General features: G+C 40.2%; 1 long non-coding RNA gene across 1 annotated transcript; it reads right to left on the bottom strand.

Annotated features, from left to right (window-relative positions):
• Positions 1 to 10,467: 10,467 nt before the first annotated feature.
• LOC112447838 (uncharacterized) lies at positions 10,468 to 15,860 on the bottom strand. Its single transcript, XR_003036113.2, has 3 exons — positions 15,771 to 15,860; positions 14,039 to 14,135; positions 10,468 to 11,151 (listed from the first exon to the last, which is right to left on the bottom strand). It is a non-coding gene; the product is annotated as an uncharacterized lncRNA (long non-coding RNA).
• Between the last annotated feature and the right edge of the window lie 35 nt (positions 15,861 to 15,895).

The following is a 15,895-nucleotide window of genomic DNA, read 5'->3' as shown; positions in this document are numbered from 1 at the left end:
GCCAACAAAGGTCCGTCTAGTCAAGGCTATGGTTTTTGCAGTAGTCATGTATGGCTATGAGAGTTGGACTATAAAGAAAGCTGAGTGCTGAAGAATTGATGCTTTTGATGTGGTGTTGCAGAAGACTCTTGTGAGTCCCTTGAACTGCAAGGAGATCCAACCAGTCCATCCTAAAGGAAATCAGTCCTGAATATTTATTGGAAGGACTGATGTTGAAGCTGAAACTCCAATACTTTGGCCACCTGATGGGAAGAACTGATTCATTTGAAAAGACCCTGATGCTGGGAAAGATTGAGGGCAGGAGGAGAAGGGGATGACAGAGGATGAGATGGTTCGACAGCATCACTGACTCGATGGACATGAGTTTGAGTAAACTCTGGGAGTTGGTGATGGACAGGGAGGCCTGGCGTGCTGCAGTCCATGGGGTTGCAAAGAGTTGGACATGACTGAGCGACTGAACTGAAGGAAGAAGCAAAGAAGGCTTTCTGGTAACCACTAGCAGCAAGCCACACCGAGATAATCCATGCTAGGGATTAAAACTCTTTAAAAGTTTGGAAACCCAGGTCAGTAATGTCTTTCTCTAAGAGCCCAAAGCCATCTTTGTGGGTTATGAGGCAAAAGGCAAGTCTGTGAAGTCTGTACAACAATGCAATGGAGCCTTTTAGTTACCACCGTAAAACTTCAACTGTTGTTGAAATCATGTTTTCTTCCCTTTATCCCCAAGGGTTATATGTGAAAGTCCAGAATATCTTCTTTGCTTTTCTAAAAGGCACAATCTAGATCCTCTCTTTTAAGGCCCTGAAAGATTAGGTCTGCTCAGGGAAATCCTCAAATCTCAGCCTTCTCTTTTCTCCAGAGCCTTCATCAAGTGCTCCATTGTTTCTCCTCACAAAGGAACACAGGCAAACCCCCTCCAAAGGGGCCGAGGACTCTCAGTTCTCCCCTTCTGCCATAACTTCTTGGGTAGCAAAAAGCTTAAATAAATATTGGAATTTATTGGCTTATGTAACGTGAAAGTTCAAGGGACAGACTACAGGTACACTTTGATCCAGGAGTTCAAATTATGTCATCAGGATATTATCTCATTCTCTCTCTGTCTATCAGTGCTACTTTTTTGAGTGTTGGCTTACTCCTCTGGCAAGTTCTCATTCTTGTCGGCCTCTAACATTTCAGGCTTTCAGTTTCATAGCTCTTATTGTAGCAGGAAAAGAAGAGATACCCCTTTCTGCTCAGCTGAAATAAAAGTATCCAAGATTGGACATCAGTGGCTCTGATAGGGTCACTGGCTCATGTATGAATCAATCAATGTGACTGTGGAATTGGGTGCTTTGAATGCTCAGCACTACATTAGAGGAAAAGGTTCAGCGTATCATCTTTGCATGCTCAGTTGCGTCCAACTCTGCAACCCAATGGTCTGTAGCCCGCCGGGCTCCTCTGTCCATGGAATTTTCCAGGCAAGAATACTGGAGAGGGTTGCCATCTCCTACTCCAGGGGATCTTACCAATCCAGGGATAGACCTCACGTCTCTTGTGTCTCCTGCATTGGCAGGCAGGTTCTTTACCAGTGTGCCGGAAAAGGTTAAGTCAACACGAAATGGTAGAAAGGAATCTCAGAGTGCTGTTAGCAGAAGGGAGCATGGATGCTGGGCAACAAAACCACAACAGATGTCCTCGGCCTATCCCTTTGCCTATGAAATTGGCATATCCAAACTGGTCTTATAATAGGATAACAGTTAAATACTTGCCTTTGAATAAGCATATTCTCTAAAGGCCTTTAAACTACTTAGTTCCCTGAGCCTTCCTCCTGCAGTCATACTGCAAATTCGTCATTAACATGTCCTCATGTCCTTTCACCTTAAGGGCAGACATATGCCTTCTTACAAGGACCTACTGATTACAAGTTACATCACAGTAAGTGCCATCTTGCAGCTGTAATTTCTTACAGTTTTCATCTTACAGCCTACTTCCATTTTCTGTAACTTCTTGTTTATTCCTAATGAAATGAATTACTTAAAAAAACTCCACGTCCCACTTGAATATGAGGGACACCAAAACTAAAGCATCTGTAGCAAGAGTAATTTGTAGAGGATTTCAAGAAAGAAAACCTCTTTTATTTCTTAAGTAGAATAATAGATCTCTCTAAGATGCAGTGGAAGCTGATGCTATAGACAGTTGGTTCTATACCCTGCCACGGTCTCAAGGGCGTGGAATCAATAAGACATTTGCTCAATAATATCAAAATCTTGTTCACATTAATGAGGACTGAGCAGGGACTCCAGTTTTACCATTGTTCTCTTGGAGCAAGCTAGATTAGTTGGGACTGTAAATGTAGTGTAGGGTGAGGTAGTTAAGACTCTAAGACTTTTTTTCCCCAGGATTGAAATTCTACATCTACCACTCACTGCCTGTTTGACCTAAGTTACTTGACTTAACTATTCCTTAGTTTCTTCACCTACAAAGTAGAAACAATAATAGTATTGAGCTCACAGAGTTGATGTGATGCTTTTATGGGTTCATATGTATAAAATATTTAGTGTAGTGTGAGAACTATGAAAGTAAAGATCCATGTAAGTGCGTAGTGAAGAACCTTGTTAGCTCTTACTATTTACTTTTAATGAATGTTCATATATAAATATTCAAGTAAACAAAGTGAGGGAAGTATTATTCAGTAGCAAGTTCCTTGAAGAAACAACTAAAGCACAAAACTCACATTTTCTTTTTATGAATCCTGCCTAAATTACCCACATCTGAGCAAGAAAGTGGGAATGACATATTAATGGAAAAACAGGCTAATAAGCCTAACCTAGTTTCACATTCGAGAGGTGGAATAATTTATGGGAAAGCTCTCTAGGCTTCTAAACGCTGCAGTCAAATCACTGTATGGAGAAAGCTACAAAATCAAATTCCAAACAATGAAAACATCAGTTTCTTAATGGAACAGTTCCAACCATCTGGCATTCATATGTTTGCAGGGAGGTTATTGTGCAGCCATAATGACCCAATCCCACCTCTAGGCAAGAAGCTTTCATGAAGGAAGTTTACTCTGGCCATTTGTGGCTGGTTAATATTACCAGAAGAGGGTTTTTTTTTTTTTTTTTCCCAACTGTTCCACTGTTAATGTTTCAAATTTGAACTTTTTTTTCCAAGAGAACAGAGAAAGAATGAACATGAGATATATTTGTAGAGTGCAAAGAGAGAGTAGGAGATTTCAGCATCTCAGTAATAAGTTTTTTCTTGAAGGCAATTTTTCAAAAAGAGGTGCCTTGTTGCATAGGCTGGATTCAGTCTTGCTGATAATCTATTATCTCTTCTAAACAGATTTAAATTAATTATTAGATCATCTTCTTATCATACTTTAACAACTGATTTTGAATAGAACTCGGAACATAGAAATAATGATATTTCACTTTTCTTTGAATGAACTGGAACTTGACCTACTGTTGAATGTTCATTCACTCACTTAAGATTAATAATCCAGTAAGTATTTACTAAGCCTCTACTAAGTGCTAGATACTGCATGAGGCATACCTGTTTAATAGAATGTAAAAAGATGAGTTTTAAGAGTTGAAAACAGGTATAATAAGAAGGGCAGTTTGATATAAAATATTAACAGCATGAGAGATTTTTATAAGGACAAAAGGGAGACATGCACAAAAATTTAAAATTCAATGTAAATAAAATCTACATTGGAGTGATTAGAAAGAAAAATAAACTATGGATAATAAAATCAATCAAGTGGATTTCACACTTTATAAGTTCTTCTAAGATGGAGGGCAAAAGATTTTTTAAAAAGGCAAAGAGATAAAAATGACAAGAGAGTAACTGAATAGAGACCAGAGAACAAAGAGCTAGTGTATCGATAAGGCTATTCCTGAAGGAGACATAACAAATAAAGAAAAGGCCACAATTAACTATATAGTAGAAGAATGTTTTCTGACAATATACAATACAACTTTATTGTACAAAGTTATAAAACAACTTATACATTTATTATATAAAGACCTATGTCTGTAGATTTGTAGCTTCTAGGTTACAACAGTTTACTTTTTCTTTTTTTGAAGAGAACAGAAAATATTTAAAGATACACAAAGACTAAATATATGCTACCATAAAGCCTTTTTGAGAAATGTAAAAATTAGTCCAAGTGACTGAGTTGTGTACCAAGTTGAGAGCAGATAAAAATTATTGGGGCTTCTCTAGTGGCTCAGTGGTAAAGAATCCACCCGCCAATGCAGGAGACATGGGTTCAATCCCTACTCCAGGAAGATCCCACATGCCTTGGAGCAACTAATCCCCTGTTCCACAATTATTGAGCCTGTCCTCTAGAGCCGGGGAGGGAGCTCACAATTACTGAGCCCATGCACTGAAACTATCGAAGCCCGTGCCCCACAACAAGAGAAGCCACCACAGAGAAGTCTGCCCACTGCAACTAGAGAGCAGTCCTCACTCGCCACAACTTGAGAAAAGCTTGTGCAGCAGCAAAGACTCAGCGCAACCAAAAGAGATAAACATATAAACTTAAAAGTATAATGAAAAAGTTTTTTATTGAAGAGAAAGAATAAAAAAAAAATTCATTAAACATTCAGCACCAGAAACTAAGGAGATTTACAAAATAAACCAAAGGAAGTCAGTAGGAAGGATTTAACTATGAACAAAACAGCTAAAGAGATACACACCAGAAAATGAATAGAAATGATAAATCCATCCTAGATCTGTTTCTTTTTTTGTAAAGAGTTAAAAAAGGCCCTTAGCAAAGCAACTCAGTAAAACACACATACAGACACATGCATCATCTATAGTACTAGGATAAATGGTGAAGACTCTAACAATTCTGTTTCAAGCAATTTGAAAATCTCAACAAGAAGACTATTATATGGCGATCATTTAAAGATAAATAGGACAGTAACTGTGGAAGATACCTGTGCAGGTTGGGTTCTATGTAGATGCTGAGGCTGAGGCAGGAGAACAAAGAAAGCGCTTACTGCGGAGTACCATCTATGAAAGGAAAAGGAGGAGAAGCAGGAGAGGGCAGAGGGAGCTATCTGACTCTGTTGGAGGCCCAGTGAAGTCCTCAGTAGCCCAATATGGATTTGGGGACAAAGATGGTCCATTAGAGAAGTCCCTCATTAGACAAAAATGGCTATACCCTTGTACCACACCACTGCTCAGTCTTTGGCCTGGGTTGACCATGAGAAGAGTGTAATCTTGGCTATCATTCTGCTCACTCATTGCCTAAAGTGATGCCCTAAGAAGAATGTGGCCTCACCTTAAAAGCTACAAAGGACCCTCAAATTGCTGAAAGCCATAGACCATCCACTAACCACACCCTTTGCAGCTGGCTTATGAGTTTTTTTTCTTGGAATGGATTTGAATGGCACATCTCCACGTCTGCCATAGTCCACTGCTTGCTCCACGTGGATCTACTTCTCCAAACTTGTGAAGGAAGCAGCACCTCCACACACACAGTGGGCTTCTCTTCCTGAGGAAAAACTTAGAAAACAGAGCTTAGTGGGATTAACCATAGCCTTCATCGCTGCAGTTCATCTCAGGGCCATCACTGGTATTTACCTTCCTTCCCCCCATTAAACATTTTACATTAAACATTACATTTACATTAAACATTAAACATCTCACTCTTCAGCTAACATCTCCAGTAGTCCTAGTAACTTACTTCATGGTGTGACCCTGTGTCCTTAGTAACCACACACTTCTTTAATTGCTGCATTTGTCCATTCACACTCACAACTGGGCAAGGGAATATACCAAGAGGTACCTACCTGAGTCACGTGAGTTCCACACATATCCCTCCCTGTCCCTGTTAAGTAACAGTCTTTATTAGGTGTAACTGACAAAAAATAGTCTTCTCCTGTGAATTATCAGTGTGATGTATCCCTTAAAAATGGTGATTATACTTCATGTCTGCTGGACTTTACATAAAAGAATTCCAAACTGCCCAGGTAGTACTTATAGCTTGTAGTTCAATGGGGCTTTTTCTGTAAGACTTGTGACACTGGTAAGAGTTCAGAACTTCTGTCTCGCAGATCCCAGAATTGTGTAAAGAGAAGCACAAAGTCTGAGAGTGGGTCACTGAGATTTATGGTAAGTGGGGTCCTTGGGGTTCCTTTTGCTTCCACCCTCTAACTTCAAAAACCCATTTTTTTTTTTTTTCTAATTGGTGATAAGACACCACATAAAGGTCTCTGTGCCAAGGCATACAGTGCATCCTAAAAAATAATTTCCATCCTTGCAGGCTGTTGTCTCCAAGTTGGTGATTCAGCTGTGTCTTCAACAAGACATTCTATCCCCTCCACAGGAAGTTTTTGGGTGGGGTGGTATGTGATAAGACTACATGGTCCATTCTTATGCTTTCTTCACTGCAAACTGAATGCCTTGGTTGAATGTTGTATGGGATTCCAACCTTGTGGATCAGACATGCCATAAGTCCTGGATAGTGATGCTGGCTGATACCCTTAAGGGTAGGAAAGGCATATCCAGAAGAGATGACCATTCCTCTGAAAATGAACCACAAACTCTTTAAGGATGAAAGAAGCCCAACCTAGTCAACCTTCTAAGAAATATTTCATACTAGAGGTTCAGAGATAGGAATGTCAGATCACCTTACATGTCTCATGAGAAACCAGTATGTAGGTCAAGAAGCAATAGTCAGAACCCGACATGGAACAACAGACTGGTTCAAAATTGGGAAAGGAGTACATCAAGGCTATATATTGTCAGCCTGGTTATTTAAGTTATATACAGAGTACATCATGTGAAATGCCGGGCTGGATGAAGCACAAGCTGGAATCAAGATTGCTGGGAGAAATATCAATAACTTCAGATATGCAGATGACACCACACTTATGGCAGACAGCGAATAGGAATTAAAGAGCCTCTTGATAAAGGTGAAAGAGGAGAGTGAAAAAGCTGGCTTAAAACTCAATATTCAAAAAATTAAGATCATGGCATCTGTTCCCATCACTTCATGGAAAATAGATGGGGAAACAAGGGAAAGAGTAACAGACTTTATTTTCTTGGGCTCCAAAATCACCGCGGATGGTGACTACAGCCATGAAATTAAAAGACACTTGCTCCTTGGAAGAAAAGTTTTGACAAACCAAGAAAGCATATTAAAAAGCAGAGACATTATTTTGCTTCAAAGATCCATATAGTCAAAGCTATGGTTTTCCCAGTAGTCATGTACAGATGTGAGAGCTGGACCATAAAGAAGGCTAAGCACTGAAGAATTGATGCTTTGAACTGTGGTGTTGGAGAAGACTCTTGAGAGTCCTTTGGACTCTAGTGAGATCAAAGCAGTCAATCCTAAAGGAAATCAGTGAACATTCATTGGAAGGACTGATGTTGAAACTGAAGCTCCAATACTTTGATCACCTGATGCAAAGAGCTGACCTATTAGAAAAGACCCTGATGCTGGGAAAGATTGAAGGCAGGAGGATAAGGGGATGACAGAAGATGAGATGGTTGGATGGCATCACTGACTAAAAGGACATGAGTCAGGCTCCAGGAGATGGTGAAGGACAGGGAAGCCTGGCACACTGCAGTCCATGGGGTTACAAAGAGTCAGTCACGACTGGGCGATTGGACAACTATGACCAGAGGTTCAGAGTTGGTCCATGCTATGTCTATACTTCAGGCTTTGATTTGGTCTCCTTAGCTGGCAATGTGGACATTCAGAAGCAGCATTAGAGAGATCAGCTTTGGTAAGTGGGAGTCAGTTCTGTCATACTCATGCTTAGCCTCCCTCTCTGCCATGCTGCTGCTGCTGCTAAGTCGCTTCAGTCGTGTCCGACTCTGTGCGACCCCATAGATGGAAGCCCACCAGGCTCCCCCGCCCCTGGGATTCTCCAGGCAAGAACACTGGAGTGGGTTGCCATTTCCTTCTCCAATGCATGAAAGTGAAAAGTGAAAAGGAAGTCGCTCAGTCGTGTCCGACTCTTGGCGACCCCATGGACTACAGCCTACCAGGTTCCTCCATCCATGGGATTTTCCAGGCAAGAGTACTGGAGTGGGGTGCCATTGCCTTCTCCGTCTCTGCCGTGGTAGCCACTTTATTCACATGTCCTTGGTGGTGCTGACAAAGGTTAGCTCAGCATTCCTGCTTGTGGAGATGAGCAGGAATTCCACCTCTTCCCTCTCCTTTACCAGTTGGAAGAATTATGGAAGGGAGAGGATCATGTTCATTCAAGTTCATCTTGGAATATATGATGGTACTCAGTGTAATTCACTCTTGTCAAAACCTATCCCTAATGGGTCAGATCTATGACCTCTTAGTGTAAATTCCTACAAGTCAGTTCAGATCTGTTTCTGGGAAGAAGTCCAGTTATTGTTATTGCTGTTCATCTTTTAGAAACCTAAGCTCTCAGAAACAGATTTTTAGATAACTTTTCAGAGATATTTTTTCTGGATATTTTCTCAGAAATTGGAGATAAATTAACCTCATCAGCAAATTATATCAAGGCTCAATTGCTATTACTTCCTTCCTCCTGATCATACTGCATCTTCCCAGGGGTTTTTAAAGTATCCTGTGTTGCTGTTTCAACTGTGCACCCGCCTCCCCCCAACCTTTGTGGCTCTGTATTCTGCATATTAGCAGCGACTTCTGTGAGGTCATGTCTTACCTGTGGAGCCGTCCTCCCAAGGTTGTAGCCGTATTTTATATCAAGTTAATTCCTATTCTAGATTTGTAATCTTCCCATGGTGCAGATACAGGGTGGCTAAAGGTTCTTAGCAATCATGAATAAGATTTCATACCTTGAAATCCTAACCCTCAGCACCTCAGAATGTGATTGTATTTGGAGGCAGGGTCATTAAAGAGGTAATTAAGGTAAAGTGAGGTCATAAGGGTGAACGCTAGTCCAATAGGACTGTCTTTATAAGAAGAGACTAGGGCACAGATACACACAGACTGAGGGGAGACCAAGTAAACACATCTGGAGAAAAATCACCATCTGCAGGCCTAGGACAGAGGCCTCAGAGGAAAGAACCATTGACCTTGGACTTCTATCCTTTAGATCAGTGGGAAATGAACTTCTGTTGTTTAAACTACCCAGTCTGTAGTACTTTGTAATGGCAGCCGTCTGTTCTCAGGATACACAGACCTCTCTCTGTTGTTCTCACATTCCAAGAGTATTGTTTTTCCTTCGGGTCTATACATACTGTTTATGCCTGTAAATCCCCGTCTAGGAGGTCAGGTTTTTCTATAAAGATTTTTGATTTTTCTATTTTCCCTTTTGTTACATATTTTCCTGAGCAATGAGCACAGAACATATGATTCAACAGTGAGAGAAGGAAAGTGGAACTACAGGAAGAAGAAATTGTAGAATAAAAATCTCAAAATTTTGGTCATATTTGGTCAATTGTTTGGTCATATAATTATTATATTTACTAAAGCCAGAAGATACATGCTATTAATTACATATTTTATGGTTATATAAAATTAGAATAGTAGCCATGGAAAATCACAGGCTTCATACATAGGAATAATCTACTGACTTATTATTTAAAAACTTTTAAAATTGAAGTATAGTTGATTTACACTGTTGTGTAAGATACTGGTGTATACCGATGCTGCTGCTGCTGCTGCTGCTGCTAAGTCGCTTCAGTCATGTCCGACTCTGTGCGACCCCATACACGGCAGCCCACCAGGCTCCCCCATCCCTGGGATTCTCCAGGCAAGAACACTGGAGTGGGTTGTCATTTCCTTCTCCAGTGCATGAAAGTGAAAGGTGAAAGTGAAGTCGCTCAGTCGTGTCTGACACTTAGGAACCCCATGGACTGCAGCCTACCAGGCTCCTCCATCCATGGGATTTTCCAGGAAAGCATACTGGAGTGGGTTGCCATTGCCTTCTCCTACTGCTGTATACTACTGATTCAATTATACATATACATATCTTTTTAATTATAGGTTATTATCAGATATTGAATATAGTTCTCTGTGCTATATAGTTGGAACTTATTATTTATCCTGACTTATTATAAAGTTAATTTTTCTTAGGACATGTGTATAGTTTATCTCGGTTTTTTATAGGAGTACAATCATTCTCTAGGATGTCATAGTGTTTATATATGTTCATTCACAACAGTAGCCCCCAGAGGATGTATGTGGTGGCTGAGTATTATTCCATAACAGTTTGCCTTAGAAATACCATTGTATGGATATATCCAGATAATTATACTTGTGTTTTAAAGTATATTATTTGGGTATAATTTACAAATAATCAGTTGCATCAACATTAAATGTTCAGTTCAATGAGTTTGTACACTTAGTACACCCATGTTACCAACACACAAAGCAAGATATAGGATAGTTCTCCTACCCGAGGAAATTTCCTTGTGTGCCTCTTCTGTCAATCCCCAATCCCTTGGCAACCATTGTTCTGTTTCAGACATCACAGATGAGTTTCACCTGTTCAGGAACTTCATAGAAATGAAATTGTACAGCAGGCACTGTTATGGATCTGTCTAATTTTATTCAGCATGTTTTTGAGATTCATCCATATTGTTGTGTATATCAGGAGTCTGGTCCTGATATTGCTGACTAGTCTTCCATTAATGTCCATAATTACCATTTAATCTGTGGAATTTACTCTGCCTCTTCTTCTGGCAGAGTTAATGTTGTCAGAGAAGTCAGGCTGATTGGCAGAGGCATTCAGTTAAATGTAACCAGTGCTTTGAGGTAGAGTTTGTACAAAGAGTTTGTACATTAGAGTTTGTAACATCTCTAATGTGCCCACTTCTGACAAATGCCCACTCCAGAGGGCAGGTCATCAGAAATCTCTCCTTTTCTCAGCTCAAGCCACGGTCTAGGTTACAAGGTATCATTGAATCCCTGGGATTATAGTAAAAATGTCTATGTATAATATATATTCATAGACATTTTTATACATATATGTATTTTATTCATATACATATATGTATATCAGTTAAACCAAGGTAACAGAGTTCTCAAATATAGTGTCTCAAAGAACAAAAAAAATTTTTTTCATATGAAAATCCAGAGAGATGTTCAGGTTGGTAGAGAGGCTCCATGTGGACATATAGGAGTCAGGAGTTTGGCTGCCTGCCATCTTTGATTGGTGGCTTCTAAGGTTGGCGTGGGCATCACCATCCTCATCAACAGAAAGGACAGAGAACCTGAGGGAGCACACATAAGAAGAGTCTTTGGTAATCCTAGACTCCACAGAAGTCTCTTTTGCTCAAGTTCTACAGGAGATAACTCAGGTATGTGGGCTTAATTAACTGCAAAAGAGGCTGGAAATCTAATCTAGCTGGTGTCCTAAAAGGCAAGAATGGATACTATAGTTACCTCTGTTACAATGGAGAAGGAAATGGCACCCCACTCCAGTATTCTTGCCTGGAGAATCCCATGGATGGAGGAGCCTGGTGGGCTACAGTCCATGGGGTCCCACAGAGCTGGACACGACTGAGCGACTTCACTTCACTTCTGTTACAATGTGTACTGCTGTTGTTGTCGTTCAGTTGCTAAGTTGTGTCCATCTCTTTGTGACCCCATGGGCTGCAGCATGCCAGGCTTCCCTGTCCTCCACTATCTCTCCAAATTTGCTTAAGGTCATGTCCACTCAGTCAGTGATGCCATCCAACCATCTTATCCTCTGTCACCCCCTTCTCCTCATGCCTTCAATCTTTCCCAGCAACACTCTTTTCCAATGAGTAGGCTCTTCGCATCAAGTGACTAAACTATTGGAGCTTCAGCTTCAGCATCAGTCCTTCCAATATTCAGGGTTGATTTCCTTTAGGATTGACTGGTCTGATCTCCTTGCAGTTCAAGGGACTCTCAAGAGTCTTTTCTAGCACCACAGTTCAAAAGCATCAGTTCTTTGGTGCTCAGCCTTTTATATGGTCCAACTCTCACATCTATACATGACTACTGGAAAAACCATAGCTTTGACTATATGGACCTTTGTTGGCAAGTGATGTCTTTGCTTTTTAGTACGCTGTCTAGGTTTGTCATAGTTTTCCTTCCAAAAAGCAATCATCTTTTTAATTTCATGGCTGCTGTCACCATCCATGGTGATTTTTGGAGACCAAGAAAATAAAGCCTTTCACTGTTTCCATTGTTTCCCCATTTATTTACCATGACATGATGACAAAAGTATGATTATGATCTTAATCATAGTCTTGTTTCTTTTTTCTCTTTTCCCACTATCAGCTTACTGTGTGTGTGCGCTAAGTCGCATCAGTTGTGTCTGACTCTGCAACCCTATGGACTGTAGCCTGCCAGGCTCCTCTGTCCATGGGATTCTCCAGGCAAGAATGCTGGACTTGCCATGCCAGGGTTGCCATGCCCTCCACCAGGGGATCTTTCTGACCTAGGGATCAAACCCATGTCTCTTACACCTCCCGCATTGGCAGGCAGAATCTTTACCAGTGGTGCCACCTATAAATCCACTAATTTTATTACTGCTTTATAGAACTAACTTTTTGTTTTGTGACCCTTTGTATGATTTTTTTTATATTTAGGTCTATTTTTAACTCTAAAATTATATATATAATACACATATATATTTTCTTCTTCATCCCCCCCACCCCCAACCACCACATCATTTTAGATCAAAAGCTTTTAATTTGCGTGAAGGAGACTACAAGAAAAAGATTGTTTGACCTTGATCTATTTCAGACATTACCCAGATTATTCATGCAGAAATAGGTGATAAGAAAATGGTGAGCAGAGAGAGACTCTGTTTAGGGCTCTCATTTCACTGCAGTCTGGTCCTCATGCAGGGCTGCTGCACACACAAGCCCACCTTCTAGTCCCCATTCCTAGAGTCTCCTGATGTCGCTACTACCCTGAAGAGTTTTATTTATTGTTACTACATTGGGCTGCCTCACCCTCCTCTGCCACTGGCCTTTTCAAATAGAAAGGTTTCCGAAGGAGAATGATTTCTTTCTGGTCAAGGGGAAAAGCACCAGAAGAGGCATAAATATACCATTTTAAAAAGGAAGAAACCCCTGTCTGAGAGGCACCTGAAAAACTTCCCCAAGCAGGCTGAATTCTCAGGGTATTGTTTCACCAGGATATACTTTCTACATTCACAGACTGGAGGGAAAGTTTCCAACAGATCTTTTTTGCTGATAGTTTTGATTACTCTCTAGTAAAAAAATTTCAAAGGCTTTTTGCCAGACAGAAGAAATGTGGGGAGGCAGAGGGAACTGGCCTGATAGTAGCCCCCTCTGAACAAATAACAGAGCCCAAAGTAGTGACAGCCAGTGTTTCAGTCCTAAATGCTTTGCAAATTATAGTCCTTGGACCACTAGATAACAGCAATAACCTGACAAAGTCTACTGTTACCCTCTAAGATATTAACGTAAACCATTCTGGAAGTATTCCCCACTCTGATTCTCTTCATTTTGCTAAAAATATTTTTTCTCATGTTTGACAGCACCACTGTCTTTGGGTCTCTGACTCTGCTGAAGTCATTTGAAGAAACAGATCTAGAGAAACATTGCTCGGCAAAGGATAAGAGAGAAAGGTTAGGACAAAAAGCATTAAGTTGCCCATCCAATAAATGGAATCAGTTTGAATGGCAAGAGGGCCACAGACAGATAAAAACATTAAAGAGAGTATAATCAAGATATCCTTCTGCATCTCTGTTGAAATCACATCATCTACTTTTGTGTCTGACGTCTGTTCAAATATATTATCTTACTTTGATAAAGGCAGTGTGGAACCCAATAAAGTAGACTGAAGTATTATTATCATCCCATTTTACAGATAAGAAAACTGACTTGTTTGAAATGTAGTACTTATTTTGATGGATTAACCTCTGTAATGAACTGGATTCTGTATTGTATTTCATTTTCTCTCTCTGTTTACACATGGGCATACAACCTAGAGTTGATTTTAAAGTTATTGAACGAAACCTGGGTGCAGAGCAGTCTCCTTCAGGCAGGCCTGCACATGTCAGGGAGACAAGTCTGTCCAGGCTGACCTTGTACTTTGCTAGGCCAATAAAGAGGAAATAAAAAATTTTAAAGCAAATAAATTGGAACTCTTGTATACTCATCTTGTGTGGACAGAATTCCTCATTTGATGTTAGAAAGGACCAGAGAGCAGTTTGGTCAGTTAATATGCAGTCAAAGCAGAAGCAGCCATATTCCTGAAATAAATATATTAGAGGTGAAATAAATATATATATTGGAAAAAAATATTGGAAACATTCAAGCTGAGGGCTCAAAAGAAACTCATTCACACTTTACCTTTGATTTATGAGGAAGGCCTAAACATAGAAATAATTAACTTGTAAATTAATTAAATGATTATTTGATACTATTTACTGCTACATTAATATAAGTATTTTTAATAAAATTCAATAAAATTTTAAAGTATTCTTTTTACTAAATATAGAAGTTTTAGTATTGAGAAACCCAGAAGTAAATACTGAGTGTATAGTAGAAAGACAAGAAAATTAGCTAAGTGAGTTTTCTGAGTCGGGTAGAGCTATATTGCAGAGTACATCATGAGAAACGCTGGGCTGGAAGAAGCACAAGCTGGAATCAAGATTGCCAGGAAGAAATATCAATAACCTCAGATATACAGATGACACCACCCTTATGGCAGAAAGTGAAGAGGAACTAAAAAGCCTCTTGATGACAGTGAAAGAGGAGAGTGAAAAGTTGGCTTCAAGCTCAACATTCAGAAAACGAAGATCATGGCATCTGGTCCCATCACTTCATGGGAAATAGATGGGGAAACAGTAGAAACAGTGTCAGACTTTGTTTTTTTGGGCTCCAAAATCACTGCAGATGGTGATTGCAGCCATGAAATTAAAAGACGCTTACTCCTTGGAAGGAAAGTTATGACCAACCTATTTAGCATATTCAAAAGCAGAGACATTGCTTTGCCAACAAAAGTCCATCTAGTCAAGGCTATGGTTTTTCCAGTAGTCATGTATGGATGTGAGAGTTGGACTGTGAACAAAGCTGAGCGCTAAAGAATTGATGCTTTTGAACTGTGGTGTTGGAGAAGACTCTTGAGAGTCCCTTGGACTGCAAGGAGATCCAACCAGTCCATTCTAAAGGAGATCAGCCCTGGGTGTTCTTTGGAAGGAATGATGCTAAAGCTGAGAAACTCCAGTACTTTGGCCACCTCATGGGAAGAGTTGACTCATTGGAAAAGACTCTGATGCTGGGAGGGATTGGGGGCAGGAGGAAAAGGGGACAACAGAGGATGAGATGGCTGGATGGCATCACCAACTTGATGGACGTGAGTTTGAGTGAACTTTGGGAGTTGGTGATGGACAGGGAGGCCTGGCGTGCTGCAATTCATGGGGTCGCAAAGAGTCTGACACGACTGAGCCACTGAACTGAACTGAACTGAACTGGATAGTTGAAAACAAAAGTCCTTTTCAAGTATATTCTTTCTTTTCTTACCAATATGTACTTTGTATTATACTTAGATTATATAGTGGATATTTTCCTATTCGTCCTGATGTATTAGAGTTTAAGATCAGCTCTCATTGTTCGTGTGCTAAGAGTTTTTATATACTTTCTGCATGTTGTAAATGAACATACTAGCACTGTGCATGTATTAAAATCTCTAATTTTTCACATTATCTATTATAAAAGAAATTATAAATTGGTAGGAAAGGGGAAAAGGCAGTCATTTAAAGCTGATTTTTTAACAAAGGGGATTTGATGCATTGTTTGAAAAAGGAAACAGCCTCAGATAGTAATTGACGAGCAGCTTGGTTTTTAGCCTTGAGCATCCTGTGAAAACCACGAGACCAACTCACCCAAGGTTCTCAGCAGTCAGTCACTTGGGGGAGGTGGTCATATTCTCTTCGAAGCTATACCTCACTGGAAGCTTGAGAAGTTCTCATGCCTTCCAAGAAGTCTTCCTCTCCCCACTCGCTGCGGT

This window comes from Bos taurus, chromosome 8 (assembly GCF_002263795.3).
Source record: "Bos taurus isolate L1 Dominette 01449 registration number 42190680 breed Hereford chromosome 8, ARS-UCD2.0, whole genome shotgun sequence".
NCBI classification, from domain to species: Eukaryota; Metazoa; Chordata; class Mammalia; order Artiodactyla; family Bovidae; genus Bos; species Bos taurus.
This window is presented reverse-complemented; position numbering and strand designations above follow the sequence as displayed.